The 20,763-nt window shown below is 42.2% G+C and overlaps 1 long non-coding RNA gene across 1 annotated transcript; it reads right to left on the bottom strand.

The window, feature by feature from the left end:
* Positions 1-1,029: 1,029 nt before the first annotated feature.
* On the bottom strand, positions 1,030-20,038 carry LOC129526916 (uncharacterized). Its single transcript, XR_008671733.2, has 3 exons — positions 19,926-20,038; positions 17,071-17,114; positions 1,030-1,232 (listed from the first exon to the last, which is right to left on the bottom strand). It is a non-coding gene; the product is annotated as an uncharacterized lncRNA (long non-coding RNA).
* Positions 20,039-20,763: the final 725 nt, after the last annotated feature.

Raw genomic sequence — 20,763 nt, 5'->3', positions numbered from 1 at the left:
ATAGCAGCATCTGCTATTGGGGAGGCCTCAAGAAGCTTCCAATAACGGGGGAAGGTAAAGGGGTAGCAGGCATATCACATGGTGAAAGCAAGAGCAAGACAGAGCCACAGGGAAGGTGCTATCAGATCTCACAAGAACTCACTCACTATCACAAGGACCACACTCAGGGGATGGTACTAAAACATTCATGTGAAACCTGCCCCCATTATCCAATCACCTCTCACCAGGCCCCACCTCCAACATCAGGGATTACATTTCGATATGAGATTTGGGCGGGGACACATATCCAAACTATATCACTTAGATAGAGTTGTTGTGAGAGTTACGTGAGATCAACATCATGACCATCAAACATTTCTGATGACTTACTATGTGCCTGGCATTGAGCTAATTACTCACATAGTTTAATCCTTACAAAAATCCTATGAGACGATTGCCATTATTATCCCCGTTTTACAAATATAGGAAATAAGGGCCAGGCGAAGTGGCTCACGCCTGTAATCCCAGCACTTTGGGAGGCCAAGGCGGGGAGATCATCTGATGTCAGGAGTTTGAGACCAGCCTGGCCAACATGGCAAAACCTCGTCTTTACTAAAAATACAAAAAGTAGCCGGGTATGGTAGTGGTGTGCCTGTAATCCCAGTTACTTGGGAGGCTGAGATAGGTGAATCACTTGAACCCAGGAGGTGGAGGTTGCAGTGAGCTGAGATAGCACCACTGCATTCCAGCCTGGGTGACAGAGCAAGACTCTGCCTCGAAAAAAATATAAATAAATAAATAAATAGGAAATAAGGCACAGAGAAGTTTACTGATTTGTCTAAGATCACACAGTAAGAAAGTAGCTAACCAGGATTGAAACCTAGGCTCTCTAACTCCAGAGTTTAGTTTCTATGTGAAATAACTCACTTAGCCCAGGGTGAAACGCACATAGAGCATCAGTCAGGGTAGGCCAGGTAATGCTGCAGCAACAAACAATGCTGATTCTCAGTAGCATTCCACACAGAGGTTTATTCCTCACTTATGCCAGATGTCTGGTGCAGGGTGGCAAGTATGGCTCATGAGAGTGACTCATAGACACAGGGGAGGGAGGCTTCAGCTTGAGTGCTTCTGCAATCACTGAAACAGGAGAAGGGCAGGGGAGTTCTTTCCATCCAATATGACACATATCACTTCTGCTTTTCTTTCATTTGCCAAAGCCAAGGCAGTGGGGAGGTCAAATTTGACTTTATGTCCTGAAGGCGAGAACCAAAATATTCATTAATAGCCCTAATGATTGCATTTATGCACCCATTGAGTATTGACTGAATTGAAGTCGAATGACTAGTTCAGAGAGAGATGGAGAGAACTCTGTCTCAGCCAGCTGGATTTATAGAGTTTTTGAGAGTTCACAAACATAAGCACTATCAGTCCTGCCCTGAAGGCCGCCGGAGGACCACTGCTTCACCATTTCTGTGTGTCAGGCATTTCTCTGAGAGGTCTGCATGTTGCCAAGACACCATAAAGAATTCTGGTTACAGGTCAAAGCATCCCAGAAAAATATAATTATTATCTTCCAACCGCTGTCATTTATCCGTTCACCCCATCCCAGACCACCCTTTTGTGATGGCTTTTTCCTTTTGCCCTTTTTATGATTTCTGTCATCATATTCTTTTATAAACTCACATGAGGCACACACAGAAATATGGCAAACTTGTACATTACAAAATTTTTTTTCTTTCTTTTTTTGAGACAGGGTCTTGCTCTGTCACCCAGGCTGGAGTGCAGTGACATAACTGTGGATCACTGCAGCCTCAAACTCCCAGACCTGAGCAATCCTTCCACCTCAGCCTCCCAAGGTGCTGGGATTATGATTGTGAGCTGCTGCCCCCAGCCAGGAAATTTTCTAAACCATTTGTAAGTGTACATTTCAGTGGCAGTAATTACATTCACAATGCTGTGTAGGCATCACCACTGTCTATTCCCAAAACATTTTTACAACCCCAAATAAAAACCCTGTACCCATTAGGCAATAACTCCTGATTAAGGTAGAAATTTTTATACTCACTTTAAAGATAAGGATATTTAGGATTAAGAACTTTGCCCAGCATTACACATGAAATAAGTAACAGAGACAGGATTTCTGACTTTGAAGCCAGTGGTCCTCTTGCAGCAGTCAAAGCCTCTCTAGAAGATCCCTATCTGATCACTCATAGTAGGGCAGTGCGGACCATCTATTCGAGGTGGAGTGCGGTTCCTAAACTTGGGAGTGCCCCTTCAATGGTCTGAGGAATAGACAGTCCTTCATTCACTCAACAGCATTCCAAGACATTACTGAATTACTGAGTGCCTGTTAGTACTGGAGATTCAAAGATGAATAAAACTCTATGCTGCAGAAGTTCACAGCTGAGAGAAGTTACTGAGATGTTGCTTATTTTCTCCAAAATCATTTCCCTTCTTGTTTAGTAAAAAAACAAACCAATAAAAAAAAACACAGATTTTCAGCTGGGTTCATGGCTCCCAGGTGCAAGACTACATTTTTCAGTCTCTCTTGTAACTGGCTATGGCTGCATGACTAAGTTCTGGAAAATGGCCCATGAGCATAAGTGGTATGTGAAACTTCTCGGGGAGTGTTTGCAAAAGACCACAGGGGAATACCCTTCTTTCTTTACCTCCCCCTTTATCCCACTTCCTACTGTCTAGAATCAAACTGCAATGGCTGGAGCTTGGGCAACCATCTTGGATCAGGAAGTATAACCCATTGACTGAGGATGGAAGAACAACAAGATGGAATAAGCCTTAGTTCTTGACAAGGTGGGGGTGCTGTGTCATTTTTAGGCTTCATATTTCTCATTTAGAAGAGAAAGAAAACAAGTTTCTATATTATATGTATCTGTTAGTTTTTGGTGAATAACAAACTACTTCAAAGCTAATGGCCTGGCCGGGCAGGGTGGCTCACGCCTGTAATCCCAGTACTTTGGGAGTCCGAAGCGGGCGGCTCGCCTGAGGTCAGGAGTTTGAGACCAGCTTGGCCAACATGGTGAAACCCCATCTCTACTAAAAATACAAAAAATAGCCGGGCATGGTGGTGGGTGCCTGTGATCCCAACTACTTGGGAGGCTGAGGCAGGAGAATCCCTTGAACTGGGGAAGTGGATGTTGCAGTGAGCCGAGATTGTGCCACTGCACTCCAACCTGAGTGACAACTTGAGACTCCGTCTCAGAGAAAAAAAAAAAAAAAAAAAAGCTAATGGCCTAAAACAACAGCCATCTTATTTAGTTCCTGATACCATGGGTCAGCTGGGTGCTGGAGGATTGGCTGGAGCTGAATGGCCTAGGCTGACTCTGTGTGTCTGGTGGTTGGCAGGCTGGTTGTTCTGCAGGGCCTCAGCTGGGATGGTGCCCCTTTGCTCTATCTGGTTTCACTCTCCAGTAGGCTTCGCCTAAGCTTCTTCACATGCAGTCTTAGACTTCCAAAACAAAAAAGGCAAAAACCAAGAGAAGCCCCACATGCAAGTGCTTTGCAAGCCTCTGCTCGTGTCACACATGCTAATGTTCCCCTGATCTAAGCAAGTCACCCGCAGGCATAGTTACTGTGAAATGATTTATTGGAGGCCATTACTACAACAATCCCTATTGTCTAAGCCACTGGTATTTTTGGATTTTCTGTCACATGCACCCGAATCTAGTCCTCCCTTGTACAGGTGGTGACAAGCCTGTGTAACCTCTATGTTTACATTCAGCAGCGCCTGAGGATAAAAACCAGTCACAGAATGTTTTGATGTCAAGGTCACAGTGGCTTGAAAACCTCCACTTCTTACTTGTCCTTATCTCCTTATCAAACTCATTTTAGAGTTACTGAGACTAAACTAGTGGATGAGAAAAAACAGAATTATAGTTTAATTTTCAAGCAATATTAAGAAAACATGAACAGGTCACTGACTTTTTTGCTGTTGCATTTTGTTGTTGTTGTTGTTTAATGATGAGGCTCTTTATTTTAAGAGCCTCATGGTTTTGTGTGGTGGCTCACATTTGTAATCCCAATACCTTAGGAGGCTGGTGAGGGGAGGATCATTTGAGCTCAGGAGCTAGAGATCAGCCTGGGCAACAGGATGAGACCCTGTATCTACAAAAAAATTTTTAAAAATAGCTGGGTATAGTGGCATGTGCCTGTAGTCCCAGCTACTTGAGAGGTTGAGGCGGGAGGCTGAGGCAAGAAGATCACTTGAGCCCAGGAGATTGCAGCTATGGTGAGCTATGTTCCCACCCCTGCACTGCAGCCTGGGCGACAAAGTGAGACTCTGTCTCAAAAAATAATAATAATAGACTGGGCGCAGTGGCTCACGCCTGTAATCCCAGCACTTTGGGAGGCCAAGAAGGGCAGGTCACTTGAGGCCAGGAGTTTGAGACCATCCTGGCCAACATAATGAAACCCCATCTCTACTAAAAATACCAAAATTAGCTGGGTGTGGTGGCATCCGCCTGTAGTCTTAGCTACTCAAGGAGGCTGAGGCAGGAGGATCACTTGAGCCCAGGAGGTGGAGATTGCAGTAAGCCGAGATTGTGCCACTGCACTCCAGCCTGGGACACAGAGTGAGACTACGTCTCGAAAAAAAAATAGTAATAATAATAAATAAAGTGCTTTATGAGCCTTTTTTTAATATAAAAAAGAGTAAATTTAAATTCTTTATTTAAAAAAATTTGGGCCGGGCGCGGTGGCTCACAGCCGTAATCCCAGCACTTTGGGAGGCCGAGGCGGGCGGATCATGAGGTCAGGAGATTGAGACCATCCTGGCTAACGCGGGGAAACCTCGTCTCTACTAAAAATACAAAAAATTAGCCGGGCGTGGTGGCGGGCGCCTATAGTCCCAGCTGCTCAGGAGGCTGAGGCAGGAGAATGGCGTGAACCCGGGAGGTGGAGCTTGCAGTGAGCTGAGATTGCACCACTGCACTCTGGCCTGGGCAACAGAGCAAGACTCCATCTCAAAAAAAAAAGAAAAAAAATTTAAGGCTGGGCGCAGTGGCTCACGCCTGTAATCCCAGCACTCTAGGAGGCCAAGGCGGGTGGATCACTTGAGGCTAGGAGTTTGAGACCATCCTGGCCAACATGGCAAAACCCTGTCTCTAGTAAAAATACGAAACTTAGCTGGGCGTGTTAGCGGGCACCTGTAACCCAGCTACTCGAGAGGCTGAGGCAGGAGAATCACTTGAACCTAGGAGGCAGAGGTTGCAGGGAGCAGAGATCACGCCACTGCACTCCAGCCTGAGCGACAGAGAGAGACCCTGTATTAAAAAAATAAAATAAAATAAAATAAAATGCCGGGCGCGGTGGCTCACGCCTGTAATCCCAGCACTTTGGGAGGCCGAGGCGGGTGGATCACGAGGTCAGGAGATCGAGACCATCCTGGCTAACATGGTGAAACCCCGTCTCTACTAAAAATACAAAAAATTAGCTGGGCGTGGTGGCGGGTGCCTGTGGTCCCAGCTACGCGGGAGGCTGAAGCAGGAGAATGGCGTGAACCTGGGAGGCGGAGCTTGCAGTGAGCCGAGATCGCGCCACTGCACTCCAGCCTGGGCTACAGAGCAAGACTCCCGTCTCAAAAAAAAAAATTTAAATAAATAAAGAGCCTCATGAACATTCACACTCCCATCGAAGCAATCTCAGGGGTTCCTACAAGGGTATCTCGGCACTAGGGCCACCGTATGCTACCGTCAGGTGTCAGGTCCTGTTTTGCCCTCTGCTCAGGAAGCAGTCTGGAAAGGGAGAAATTCTGTGGCCACTGCTGACCACTTCTCATGAAATCGCCATTGCTGCATCATGGGTGCTGTCTCCTGGTGCCCCTGAGGAGCCGCTGCCTGAGGTGCCCCTGAGGAGCCGCAGCACTGGGCTCCAGGTGAAGGACTCTTCCTTGCTACATGCTGAAGCCTCGCTGTCAGGGCTGACCCTCTCCAGCTGCAGGCATGATTTGCCCCAGGTAACTGAAGTGCACCTGGAATTTTCCATCACATGTCCCAGAGCCAGGAATCTGCCAACCTGGCTTCTGTCCTCCACTCACCACCTTCTGTAACAGTGGGAGCTGGTCCAGGCCCATCAAGAGCAGGCAGCACATCAGTGCCAGTGACAGCTCTGTTCGAACATAGCCAAGAAGCAGCTGTTCCTATCCTTTTCCCAACAAAGCAAGAGCTGGGATATGGTTCTGTGGCAATTGCAGCCAGCAGTTTCCATCACCAAGTGGGGCATTTGCTTCCTAGTCCAAAGCATCTATGTATAGTGTGTTTGCTATTTTCCCCTAAGACCCAGGGAGGGACACCTGGCTTATATCCTGGTGCCTTACATCTACAGGGTACACCCTGGAGATTTTGCCAAAGCAAAGGAAAAATCTGCTTCAAAGGTGAAGTCAACTTCCATTTTACAGAAGACTGAAAAACGTGCCCAGCTCCAAAATGGCAGGTTCACCAACGCTCATTCATTGAGGTTTCTAAGTCATAGAATCATGTCACTGACAAAGCCCCTTTGGAACAAAATTATTATGATATAGCATAAAGAGTGCTTCAACAGAAGTGTGAGCATGGTGTGACAAAGGAGAGTCCCTGCTTTGAGCCTCAGTTTTCTCACCTGTAAGGTTACTGACCTCATCAACTTATTGTACAGTTTAAAAGAGACAGTGTCTGCAGGTGCCACAGCCAGCTGGAGATTTTGCCAAAGCAAAGGAGCCTAGCTCAGCACACCTGACGGCTAGGGGCTGCTAAAAGTCATTGTTATTGCCCTTCAGGCCATAAGGACTCTTCCTGTTTGCCCACTGAGTGTCCTGTTTGTCACTCTTGCAGGACAGCACAGATGTGGGCTTTGGGAGCCAGGACTCCTTAACTTGGCTTTATTAGGAATTTAATTTAGTGACCTTGGTCATGTCCTTCAGGAGCCAAGAATCCAAGTAAAGTCGTATCTGTGTATTCTCCGAGCACTGGCTGATGTGCAAACATTCAGGCCCCATGGCTTTCCCACAGGGCATCTTTCCTCCGGTCTGCATGTGGTCAGCCACGGAAGGGGTAGGAGGAGATGAACAATAGACACTTCATCGTTTTTCCCTTATGGATTAATCAAATCCCATTTTTCCGTCAGCAAATATAAGGCAAGAGTTTCCTAATAGAATCTGACTCTGAACACCTGGCGTACAGTTGGTTTAGATTAAGGATCTTACATAAATAAAACAGCAGCAGACATCCAGCCAGCCAGTGCAGAAGACCTGCCATGGGGGGTGGGGGGAAGGAGACGACCGGTTTGTCAACACACACCAAGGTAACCAGCTGGTTAGGGCCATGTGAACTTCCCGTGGATTTTTTTCTTCTTTTTTTGGCAAACATTTATTTCACACTACTCTGGAAGGTGATGTGGCACAGCAATTAAATATGAGCCAAAAAAAATGGTTTAGACTCCAGACCCTGCTACTTACTGACTGAAATGAAGGCAAATGACTGATAAGGTGCCTGCTTCCTCATCTACAAAATTACCTCCTCCCAACATTGGGCCATTGCAGGGATTACATGAGAGACACATGAAAGACACATGCAAAGACTTTAGAATTACCCTGGGCTCATGGTACGCCCTTGAAAACATTAGCTACGACTGTTATTGCTATGTGCTGGGCACTGAGCCAGCTGGAGTTTCCCATAACATAGTTCCTGACTTAAAGTGATGGCTCAAGATATTGAGAAGGCAATGGGACCCACTAGAAAGGAAGCTCTATGAGGCAGGAATCTTTTGTTTCTGTTTTGTTTTCTATTGTACTCCCAGGGCCTAGAATAGTGCCTGGCACATAGAAAGTACTTCTTAATATATTTTGGTTGAATGACTACATTGAAACCATTGTTTAAGGAGCTATGCTTGACTGTGTAGGATTCAGGGGGGACACAAAGGAGGGGTGTCAATAAAATGATTATACAAATTAATCAGTGAGATACGTAAGGAATTAAAATACTTGAAGAGTGTGGAATCTTATCAGGCAACACAGTTGTAAAATAAGTTACAGTAAAGGTTTAAAAATTTGACTAAGCCTACCACTTTCAGAGGCTGAGGCGGGAGGACTGCTTGAAGCCAGGAGATCAAGAACAGCCTGGGCAACATAGCAAGACTCTGTCTCTACAGAAAAATAAAAACAATTAGCTGGGCAGGGTGGTGCACACCTATAGTTCCAGCTACTCAGGAGGCTGAGATGGGAGGATCATTTAAGTCCAGGATGTGGAGGCTGCAGTGTGCTGTGATCACACCACTGCACTCCAACCTGGGTGGCCAAGCAAGACCCTGTCTCGAAATAAAAATAAAATTAAGAAAAAAAATATGACTAACGGGAATAACTTCTTGTGACTCAGGATCCAAGTTATAACAAAATTTGGGGACTTAAATTCCCATAACCTTAAGACAGAGTTAGAGAGGTGAACCTGAATCTTGGGTACCATCAGCCTGGAAGTACTAGCACAGTTGCAGGCCAGCATCTCTGACTTTGAACTTGAACCTGTAACCCCAGTTGCAGGCCAAGACCATCAGTTGACCTGAGATGGTACATCTGCTTCATGTAATTGAGGAAATGACTTTGCTACTCAGGAAAGTTAATAATAAGCTACAGAGATGAGGCGGGCGCGGTGGCTCACGCCTGTAATCCCAGCATTTTGGGAGGCCAAGGCGGGTGGATCACCTGAGGTCAGGAGTTCGAGACCAGCCTGGCCAACATGGTGAAACCCTGTCTCTACAAAAAATACAAAAAATTGGCTGGGCATGATGGTGCGCACCTGTAATCCCAGCTACTCTGGAGGCTAAGGCAGGAGAATCGCTTGAACCCAGGAGGAGGATGCAGTGAGCTGAGGTCGCACCATTGCACTCCAGCTTGGGCAACAAGAGTGAAACTCCATCTCAAAAACAAAACAAAACAAAACAAAAAAAACTACAGAGATAATAAGCAAATGAAATCCATTTGCTTTAGAATTCAGGCCCTGTTACTTACTGACTGTGAAATGAAGGCAAATGACTGAATGCCGACATGCCCACTTCTATGGGATTAAGTCTTCCATGGGCTGTTGAGGAATAAATTTTGAATTCCTCAAGAAAAATAGCATATAATAGTTATTTCAGGTGGTTGAAACATTTAAGAAAATCTGACATATTAATTGTATGATTTTAATTTGAAATGTTTAATTATTATTAAACATCATTTTATTTTAAAACATGCATGAAAGTTGTTTAACTTATAAACAGTATTTGACTGTCTAAAAGACTGAAATGTTTTTAAGTCTATAGGAATATTATGTTTGTAACTAGAGTTTCCATGCTGAAGAGTGTTTTGTTTGTCTTATGAGTAAATCAGCCTTCTAGGGTATTTGATATGCTTGAGATAATCAATTACAGTTGGACCCTTGAACAACATGGGAGTTAGGGACTCCCTGCACAGTGAAAAATTTGTATATCACTTTTGACTCTCCAAAAACTTAAGTACCAATAGCCAACTATTGACCAGAAACCTTACTGATAACAAACAGTCCATTGACACATATTTTGTACATTACATGTATTATATACCATATTCTTTTTTTTTAATTTTATTATTATTATACTTTAAGTTTTAGGGTACATGTGCACAATGTGCAAGTTTGAAGTTTGTTACATATGTATACATGTGCCATGTTGGTGTGCTGCACCCATTAACTCGTCATTTAGCATTAGGTATATCTCCTAATGCTAACCCTCCCCCCTCCCCACACCCCACACCAGTCCCCGGAGTGTGATGTTCCCCTTCCAGTGTCCATGTGTTCTCATTGTTCAATTCCCACCTATGAGTGAGAACATGCGGTGTTTGGTTTTTTGTCCTTGCAATAGTTTGCTGAGAATGATGGTTTCCAGTTTCATCCATGTCCCTACAAAGGACATGAATTTATCATTTTTCTTACAGTAAAGTAAGCTAAAGAAAATGTTATTAAGAAAATCATAAGGGACTGGGCACGGTGGCTCATGCCTGTAATCCCAGCACTTTGGGAGGCCAAGGTGGGTGGATCACCTGAGGTCAGGAGTTCAAGACCAGCCTGACCAACATGGTGAAACCCCATCTCTACTAAAAATACAAAAATAGCTGGGCATGGTGGCACATGCCTGTAATCCCAGCTAGTTGGGAGGCTGATGCAGGAGAATTGCTTGAACCCGGGAGGTGGAGGTTGCAGTGAGCAGAGATGGCGCCATTGCACTCCAGCCTGGGCAACAAGAGCAAAACTCCGTCTCAAAAAAAAAAAAAAAGAAAATCATAAGGAAGAGAAAATATATTTACTATTCATTAAGTGGAAGTGGATCATCATAAAGGGCTTCATCCTCCTTGTGTTCATGTTGAGGAAGCAGAGGAGGAGGAAGAGGAAGTGTCGGTCTTGCTGTCTTAGGGATAGCAGAGGTGGGAAAAGCAGACAGGGGTAGAAGAGGAGGTAGGAGAGGTAGGCACACTTGACGTAACTTTTATTAAAAAAATTTATATTTTTTAAGGGGATCCTTGTTGTTCAAACCTGGGTTGTTCAAGGGTCAACTGTATATTAAATTTGGGATTATAATTTAAAATTTATTTATTAGTTTATTTATTTTTGTTTTTGTTTTGAGACAGAGTCTTGCTCTGTTGCCCAGGCTGGAGTGTAGCAGTGTGATCTTAGCTTATTGCAACCTCCACCTCCCAGGTTCAAGCAATTCTGGTGCCTCAGCCTCCCAAGTAGCTGGGATTACAGGCACGCACCACCAAATCTGGCTAATTTTTGTATTTTTAGTAGAGATGGGGTTTCACCATGGTGGCCAGGTTGGTCTCAAATTCCTGACCTCAAATGACCCACCCGCCTCGGCCTCCTGAAGTGCTTGGATTACAGGTGTGAGCCACTGCACCTGGCCTAAAATTTAAAGGGATTTAATTAACCATGATGGTTAAATGGGGTTAATTATTTAAGGAAATATTATTTTTAAAACTTAACCGAACATTAATTAAAGAACAAATGAAAGTGATGTTATTTTTATACAAAATGACTAGATTTGTGAATAAATTAACTAGATTGGTACACTGAGCTTTAAGGCCTATGAAAAAGGTATAGTTTAAACTTACAACTTTATTACATTGAAATACCAATGTAATTTTTTTACATTGAAATATCAGTGAAAAACAAGCAACTGTAAGTATCCCTTTTCATACAGAAAAGCTTCTGTGTGATATTTTAAAACCTGAATCAACAAGAGAATGCTTATAAAATCCAAAAGGGCTTGACTGAGTGGTCCTGTTAAAAGTGTTGCTATTGTGGATCTTCCTGGAATTTTTTGTATTATTAAAATAAATTTAAAAACTTAGGTTTATATAACTGCTATGATTTGAATGTGTCCCCCCAAGCGCACTTAATCCTCAATGCAACAGTGTTGGGAGGTGGGGTCTAATTGGAGGTGTTTAGGTCACAAGGGCTCCAACCTTGTGAAAAGATTAAGCACTGATTATAAAAGGGCTTGAGGCTGTGAGTTCAATCTGTTGTTCTCTCATGCACGCACACACTCTCTTGCTATGTGACGCCTTCTACTCTGTGATGCCTTCTACCACGTTATGACACAGCAAGAGGGCTGCCAGATGCAGATGCAGCCCCTTGATCTTGGACTTCCCAGCCTCCAGAACCGTGAGCCAAATAAACTTCAATTGTTTACAAATTGCTTGGTCTGCGGTATTTTGTTACAGCAGCACAAAATGTCAAAACTATCCATTTCAATGCCCTTAAAAGACTCCTCTGTCATCTGCTCACCAGATTGGCAGGCCCTCTGGAACAGAGACTGTGCATCACAGATTTGTAACTCTCTGCAGGGCTCCTCCCCAAATGACCCCAACACCCACCCTTTCTCAACTGCCAGAAAGGCAGTTACACCTTATACAGTGCACCCCTGGGACCATGCATTTGTTCGTTCTCCTGCACTGGGGATTCAGCAGGTCTGGTGCTGATCCTTAGGGAAAACTCTGGAAATTTGTGGGAATATTTTAAATAGGGTGATTGCAAAGCATGACTGTCATTAAATGGGTGGGAACCAAGGATGCGAGATGTTCTGTGATCATGAGACAGTCCTATATATGAAGAATTGTTTCATAAACTATATGATTTTCAAATGTTTGCTAGACATTCATGTGGGTGAAAAACTCAATTATAGTTATTTGAGGCTAGAATCTGACTCTGTTTTCCATATAAACTGAGACATTTTTGCATGGTTTTAATATATGCTGAATTTTCCAAGAATGCAATTACTATGTAAATCAAGAGAAGATTGTACTTTATTACATTTGAAACCTTACCAGGAGTTGCTTATTATTTTGGGAAAAATCACATCACCAAAGGCAAAGTAGCTCATAGTATTTGAGTTATCAATGCAATACCACAGTATCTGTCTGCATTTGTGGGTGTCCATCATCCATGGTGATTCTGTATACAAATGCAAGAATATCACTACTTTATCCTAACACTGACTGGGGGCATTTCCAAGCTTTTCCATATTGAAATACACATTATTTAATTCAAAAACCTCTCCTTTTATTTATCCTTTATATGACACTTGGGTGTTAGATTCACTTTACAAAATCATGTATGCATGCAGGGTAAATTATCTCTGAACTCCATTTCAGAATACTGAGGGATATTACACAGTAGTTGTTGGGTCCTGCACTGCTCTCCACCTTTAATCTCTTCTCTGAAAGTTCCTTTTGCCTTCTTGAAACGTGGCTCTCCTCTCAGAATCTTGTTTCTTCTGTAGCCCTCACAACTGATGGTTGCTTTCTCTCCTACATCCTCCTACCACTGGACTCAGAAGTGGGCTAGGTGTCTGCTTCTTCCCCGCTAAGAGTTCCAGACCTTTGTTCTCCTTCTCTGAAAATCCCCAGCTCTGAAGCTCCTAGCCTCAGACAATAGCACTGCCTTCTTCAGAGCTCTGGGTCTTTGCTCCTTGAGGATTTCAGCCTGCGTTCATTGTCTCTCTCTCCAACACTGTGTCAGTCTCAGTTCTTGGTGATTTCAATATTCATGGAAATAGGGGCAATGTTCAGTTAAAGCACAGGCAGTGACCAATCAGAAGTAATGTCAGTCCTCTGGAGGGCCTCCTGCTGGGCATGGTATTACCCTTTAATTGCTGGGTCAGATCTTAGGGAGGTCCTGGGTCCAGGGACAGGAGCCAGGGTAGCCAAGGCAATGGAGGAGCACTCATGGGTCTTAAGCAGTGGCCATTTAACCAACTGATATGAAAGAATTTTAACATCTTAACAACTGAAATGGACATACTGATCCTACCAGGTGATATCAGCCCTGAGTGGAGATGATCCTCCCAAGTTTCTTGATCTCTCTTCTCCTGTGACCTTGTCCTCCATGCTAGCTCAGCTACCCACTCCCATTGTCATGTGCTGGACCCATGAACATAGTTGCACCCCCTCCACGATGTAAATTGTAAGCATCCCACTCTTGGACCTCTAGCTTCTGTCCTTCCAGCGTACTCTACCGACAGCCCCAACTCCAGCATTCTGCCACCTAATCAGAGCCTACAATTCATTATATATCACAGTTTCCACTATGCCTCTCCTCCTTCATGCCTTCCAGTCTTTTCTAATCTAATCACCCAGTTTAGATTAGACTAATCACCCAGATTAGATTCCACCAAACATCATCATAATCATGCCCTTGTGTATACAAAATCCCCTTACCCTACTCTTCCTTTTTTTTTCACCAGCCTGGCAAAGCCAATCTGTGTTAAAATCAAGTCTTCACCTGTTCCAAGCCTGCTTTTAGGTACTTGAATGTCGCTGAAGAAAACCTCACTGCCACATCAATCCTACTACATTGCCTAAGCCAGTCACTTTCCTACTCTGCTAAACAATCAGAATTATCACACATCTTTTCTTGCCTCTTCAAACTTCCAAAACTCATCTGTCCCCCTTACTCAAATCTAGTGGTTCTCAGAATTTTTGGACTCGGGGCCCCTTAAATAACTCTTGAAATTTGAGGACCCTAAAGGGATATTGTTATATGGATTATATCTATTGATATTTATTATATTAAAATTAAAGCTGAGATATTTTAAATATACATATTATTTATTTAGAAATAACAATATAAGCCCATTATATGTTAACATAAATAACATATTTTTATGAAAAAGAACTACATTTTTCAAACTCCAAATTTATTTATTTATTTATTTTTTTTTTTGAGACAGATCTCACTCTGTTGCCCAGGCTGGAGTGCAGTGGCGTGATCTTGGCTCACTGCAACCTCTGCTTCCTGGGTTCAAGTGATTCTCCTGCCTGAGCCTCCCAAGTAGCTGGGATTATAGGCACATGCCACTACATCTGGCTAATTTTTGTATTTTTAGTAGACACGGGGTTTCACTATGTTGGCCAGGCTGGTCTCGAACTGCTGACCTCAAGTGATCTGCCTACCTCAGCCTCCCAAAGTGCTGGGATTACAGGTGTGAGCCACTGCACCCAGCCTCAAACTCTAAAAAATTTTAATGAGAAAAGAAGCACTGTTTTATATTTTTACAAAAATCTTTTTCATGTTTGGCTTAAAACAACTGGATTCTCATATCTGCTTCTGGATTCAAATTGTTATAAAATGTAGTTTTGAATGAAGTATATTAGGAAAATCCACAGACACAGATAAGTCATTAGAAATGGGAAGAATATTTTGATAGTCTTTTGAGAAGATTGAGGAAATTCTTCTTTGATATTGTGCACAAACTTGACAGGTGGTAATTTTTTAAAGGTTAGTCATAGTTTAGATTTTCAAACCACAATAATCAACTTTTCATACTCAGTTACATTAAAATCTACTGATTTATCTTGTACTTTGAATGGATTTTTTTCACCCATGTATGATATTGTAACATCATGCATCACCCCTTTGAGAATATTGGTTCTCAGAAGTATGCAGATATTCTAAATGTTGACATATTTAATTATACAAGACTGTTAAAAAGTCACAGCCATTAGTATCATCACCGATCTCATCAGAAATCTTTAAGTATTGAGAAGCTGCCATGCTCGTGGGGACAGATACAAGTTTTCCAAGACTCTAAGTTTTTCAGTGGGGTGTGAATTTTATCATTGTCAACAAATGGTTCACAAAGAACTCCTGTCAAACAGACTCACTTTGTTCACTTGTTAGTGTCTGCCAAATACCCAAATCTGAATAATCAAAGTTGGCCTGTCAGCCATTCTTTCAACTGGTGTTCCTTGGGTAAAGAGGCGAGGCCGCCTCTCACGTCAAACAATCACACGAGTGCTTTTCCTCGAAACAGCTCTCATACTTTGGTATGCGGCATAAGTGCCCTATGCGTACTTCCTATTCAACAGAGAATATTAAAAAGACCTGTACTCTAGGGATGAAATTTCATAAAATTCATATTTTTCACTTCTTCATCAAGGATATTCTTCAGCGAAACTGCTTTTTATCCCCTGCAACTGCTTGGTGGTGAAGAATATAATGACCACTAGGAGAGTTTGGCACCACTGCCTTGATTTGTGCTAAGACAACAGCAGTTTTACAAACCATTGCTTTTGCACCATCAACACAGTTGTTAACATAGTTGTTACAGGATAAACCAGGCAATTCAAAAAAATTATTCAACCTTTTGAACATTTCAGCACCACTGTGTTCATTGCATCCACATCCACATATACATCATCAATCTTTGATGATAAGTTGGTGCTGAGCCTGAACGAACGCAAGCAAAAGTTGCAAATCTAGGCACACACATAGATTTCCTCATTTTAAGGCAAAAGTTCAATTTTACAGAGGAGATATTCACTTAGTCTTTATGTTTGCAGCTAATTCTTGACTTGGAGTTACCACATCATTGAAAAGTGGCAGTTATGTCATTTCTTTTTTCTTTTTCTTTTTTCTTTTTACACAGGGTCTTGTTCTGTCACCCAGGCTGGAGTGCAGTGGCATGATCACAGCTTACTGCAGCCTCAACCTCCTGGGCTCAAGTGATCTTCCTGCCTTAGCCTCTGGAGTAGCCAGGAGCACAAGTGCATGCTACCACGTCCAGCTAATTGTTTAAATTCTTTGTAGAGATTGAGTCTTACCATGTTGCCCAGGCTAGTCTCAAAATCCTGGGCTCAAGCAATTCTCCACCTCAGTCTTCCAAAATGCTGGGATTACAGGTGTTAAGTTTAGCCTGAAGCTACCTCCTTACATATTGATTTTTGTTTGTTTGGTTGGTTGGTTGGTTTTTTTTTTTTTTTTTTTTTTTTGAGACGGAGCCTCACTCTGTCGCCTAGGCTGGAGTGCAGTGGCACGATCTCGGCTCACTGCAACCTCCACCTCCTGGGTTCAAGCAATTCTCCTGTCTCAGCCGTCTGAGTAGCTGGGACTACAGGTGCGCACCACCTCTCCTGGCTAATTTTTGTATTTTTAGTAGAGATGGGATTTCGCCATATTGGTCAGGCTGGTCTTGAACTCCTGACCTCAGGTGATCCACCTGTCTCAGCCTCCCAAAGTGCTGGCATTACAGGTGTAAGCCACCACGCCCGGCCATCCTTACATATTTTAGGTTCAGCCTAAAGGTTTCTCTGTACATCATGAACTATAACCTAAATAGAATTGTAAACTGGCTGTGACCTACTCTTGTGCCAGTCACTGAGTTTTTGCCAGTCAAATGTGGCCAACTGTTCAAATAAGGCAACCGTGTTCAAATAAGGCAACCGTGTTCAAATAAGGCAAATGCTGAGCTATAACCAATCTGGCTGTTTCTGTGCCTCATTTCCATTTTCTGTACATCACTTTCCTTTTTCTGTCCATAAATCTTCTACCATGTGGCTGCACTGGAGTCTCTGAGCCTGCTCTGGTTTGGGAGGCTGCTCGATTCACAAATCATTCTTTGCTTAGCTGAACTCTTTTAAATGTAATTTGGCTAAGGTTTTTCTTTTAACACAGGCATGAGCCACCACTCTTGGCCTATAATTTCTTTTAATGACTTTTCATCCAGCAGGCATTTAGCAATGTCAACTATACAAGTTGTTATTAATCTCTCTACTACTGTACGTACTTTTCTGGGCAATGTAATATGATGACTTACCTTGTAAGATGCTTCAGTAGCTTTTCCACTTCTAGTTTGAAAATCTGTAACGAACAATTATTGGATTATAAACAGTTTATTATATCTATGTTCAAAATATCCCATTCATTTTTCTTTATATTCTGTATGACCAGCCCTAATGTGGTATTTTGTTATGGTAGCACAAAATGGTCTACGACAAAGATCAATGTACAATAATAAAAGAAATAGTCCACCAAAATGATGTAACAGGCCGGGCGCAGTGGCTCATGCCTGTATTCCCGGCACTTTGGGAGGCCGAGGCAGGTGGATCACCTGAAGTCAGGAGTTCGAGACCAGCCTGGCCAACGTGGTGAAACCTGTTCTCTACTAAAAATTAAAAAATTAGCCAGGCATGGTGGTGGGCGCCTGTAATCCCAGATACTTGGAAGGCTGAGGCAGGAGAATCACTTGAACCCAGGAGGCAGAGATTGCAGTGAGCCAAGATCGTGCCATTACACTCCAGACTGGGTGACAAGAGCGAAACTCTGTTTCAAAAAAAAGATGTAACAATTATGAAATGGTATGTACTTTGTGCTTATTTAGGAAATTGTCTTAGTTCACTCGTGCTGTTATAACAAACTACTCTACACTGGGTAATTTATAAAAAACAAATGTATTTCTCACAGTTCTGGAGGCTGGGAGGTCCAAGATCAAGGCACCAGTAGGTGTCTAGTGAGGGCAGTTCCTCATGAATGGTTCCTTCTATGTGTCCTCACATGGCCGAAGAGATGGAAAGACAAAGGCACTACAGCGCTCCCTCCAAACCTCTTTTGTAAGAGCACGAATCTAATCACGAGGGCTGAGAGCTCCTGATGTAATCACTTCCCAACAGGCTGCATCTTTTAACAGTATCACCTTGGGGTTTAAGTTCTAACATATGAATTTTGGCGGGACACACACATTCAAACCATAGCATAAATCTCACACTATCTCTGTATTCTAAATATATTTTTCTAAACTTTGTCTAATAATTCTAAAGTTTTGTTTTCATAACTGAAGCCTTAGTATATGGAGAGCATAGGCTGAGCATGGTGGCTCATGCCTGCAATCCCAGCACTTTGGGAGGCCATGGTGGGCAGTTTGTTTGAGCCCAGGAGTTCAAGACCAGTCTGGGCAGCATAGCAAGACCCTATCTCTAAAAAGATATCAAAAAAAGAAAAAAAAAAGAAAGAGAGAAACATCAAAAAAAGAAAAAGTTAAAAAAAAAGAAATACATTGACAGCATAATTTTTTGAATTGTAAGGAATTCGGTTGATTAATATTAAAAAAATTAATACAATTAATTGAATAGTTCACTGTAATGCCTCCTATATAATATTCTGAAGTCTGGGCTGGGTGCGGTGGCTCACGCTTATAATCCCAACCCTGGAGGCTAAGGCAGGTGGATCGCCTGAGGTCAGGAGTTTGAGACCAGCCTGGCAAACATGGCAAAACCCCGTCTCTACTAAAAATACAAAAAAATTAGCTGGGCCTAGTGGCACATGCCTGTAATCCCAGCTACTTGGGAGGCTGAGGCAGGAGAATAACTTGAACCCGGGAGGCAGAGGTTACAGTGAGCCAAGATCACACCATTGCAATCCAGCCTGGGCAACAAGAGCAAAACTCTGTCTCAACAACAACAACAAAATAATTCTGAGGTCTGATATATGCTATGCCAAGATGAATTTATAGTAGCTCCATTCTATTTCACTTAACTGTTTTTTTTTTAATAGAGATGAGGTCTTGATATGTTGCTCAGGCTGGTCTTGAACTTCTGAGCTCAAGTGATCCTACTGCCTCGGCCTCCCAAAGTGCTGGGATTACAGGTGTGAGCCACCATGCCTGGCCTATTCTGCTTCATTTATATATTTCTATATATCTAACCTATAATAGACTATCTTAATGAATCAAGCTTTGTGTCTCTCTTGTGTAACTGACAATGGCATAGGTCAGAGTAGATTTTTGTTTAATATCTATTGTATTTGCTGAATAGTTTTGTATTATCTATTTGTCTTCGTTTTTTATTTTAAAAGTAAATTTGAGACCATTCTCCACTAAAAGGAGCTAGGGCTCCTGAGAGAATGGCTGATTCCAGGACTGTGCAGAGAAGACTGAGTTTGAGCCTGGATCACCTTCTTATCTCAGGGAGAAAGGGAATGCTCAAAAACAACAGCACATATCAAAAGAGCCTGAGGGCCAGCCTAATCTGGGAGAATATGTATATCAAATAAGTAATGATATTAACAGATTATAATTCCAATGACTGAAATAATCATTCAAGTTCATGCTAATATAAAGAAATACATTAACAAGTAAATAGGAGAAAAAGAGAACAGCTTTCCTAGAAGGGAATGCCAACTAAGAAATGCAGAATGAATGATAGAGTAGACATTCACTAATTGGCAAGTATCATAGTAATAATTTAAGCAAGAATTATCAATGGATGCGAAAGTTATGGGTGAAAATTTGATAAGGAACAGGATATTTGCATGATCTCAAAGTATTTCCTCACAAGATACTTACTAATTATAAAGAAGAAAATTGTAGCTTTACAGTGGAGAAACCTGGGAGACACCAGCTTGTCCCAGTGATCCAGGTTAGTATCACCAGCAATGGAACAGACTAACATATGTGACTTTTTTTTTTTTTTTTGAGACAGGGGTGGTTCAATCACAGCTTACTGCAGCCTCCACCTCCTGGGATCAGATGATTCTTTCACCTTAGCCTTCTGAGTAGCTGGGACTACAGGTGCGTGCCACCACACCTGGCTAACTTTTGTATTTTTTTGTAGAGACAGGGTTTCACCATGTTGCCCAGGCTAGTCTCAAACTCCTGAACTCAAGCCATTCACCCACCTTAATCTCCCAAATTTCTGGGATTACAGGCGTGAGCCACTGCACCCAGCCCATACGTGACTCTTGATATAGTGCAATGCAAAACACACAGCATCACTTTCCTGGTAATCCTGCCAAAGACACAAAATCTGAACTTAATCACAAAGGAACATCAAATATACCTGAATTGAAAGACATCCTACAAAATAATTGGCCTCTACTTTTCAAAAACGTCAAGGTCATGGAGGACTAAGAAAGACTGAAGAACCATTACGGATTGAAGAAGACTAAAGAGATTACATGCTGATTAAGAGCAATAATTTTAAATAATATTTTAAATAATTTTAAAATATCTAATCCAGGATTACATGTTGCATTTAATCAACATGTAATATTTAAAAATTATTTTTCTATTACTATATAGATATTGTTAAGGTAACTAGCAAATGTTGAATGAGGTCTATGGATTAGATAATAATATTGCCTTGCTATTAATCTCCTGATTTTGACATCTGTTTGGTGGTTATGTAAGAGAAGGTCTTTGTTCTTAGGAATTACATACTGAAATATTGAGGAGTAAAAGAGCATATGCCTGCAACTTACTCTCATACATATAAAAGCAAATGTGGCAAATGTTAAACTTTGGGGAATTTGAACAAAGAGTATCCAGTAGTTCTTGGTATAACTTTTAAAACTTTTTTCTAAGTTTGAAATTATTTCAAAATAAAAAATTATTTAAAAAAAAGTGCATTTTCTTTCCTACCATAATATCTATATTTTAAATGTGAGCCTTAGCTTTTTTTTTTTTTTTAAATCACTCTTTGGGACCTCAATAGTGTTTATTCAATGTATATTTTTG

This window comes from Gorilla gorilla, chromosome 1, assembly GCF_029281585.2.
Source record: "Gorilla gorilla gorilla isolate KB3781 chromosome 1, NHGRI_mGorGor1-v2.1_pri, whole genome shotgun sequence".
Lineage (NCBI taxonomy): Eukaryota > Metazoa > Chordata > Mammalia > Primates > Hominidae > Gorilla > Gorilla gorilla.
The sequence above is the reverse complement of the archived record's forward strand: the minus strand, read 5'-3'. Positions and strand labels throughout refer to the sequence as shown.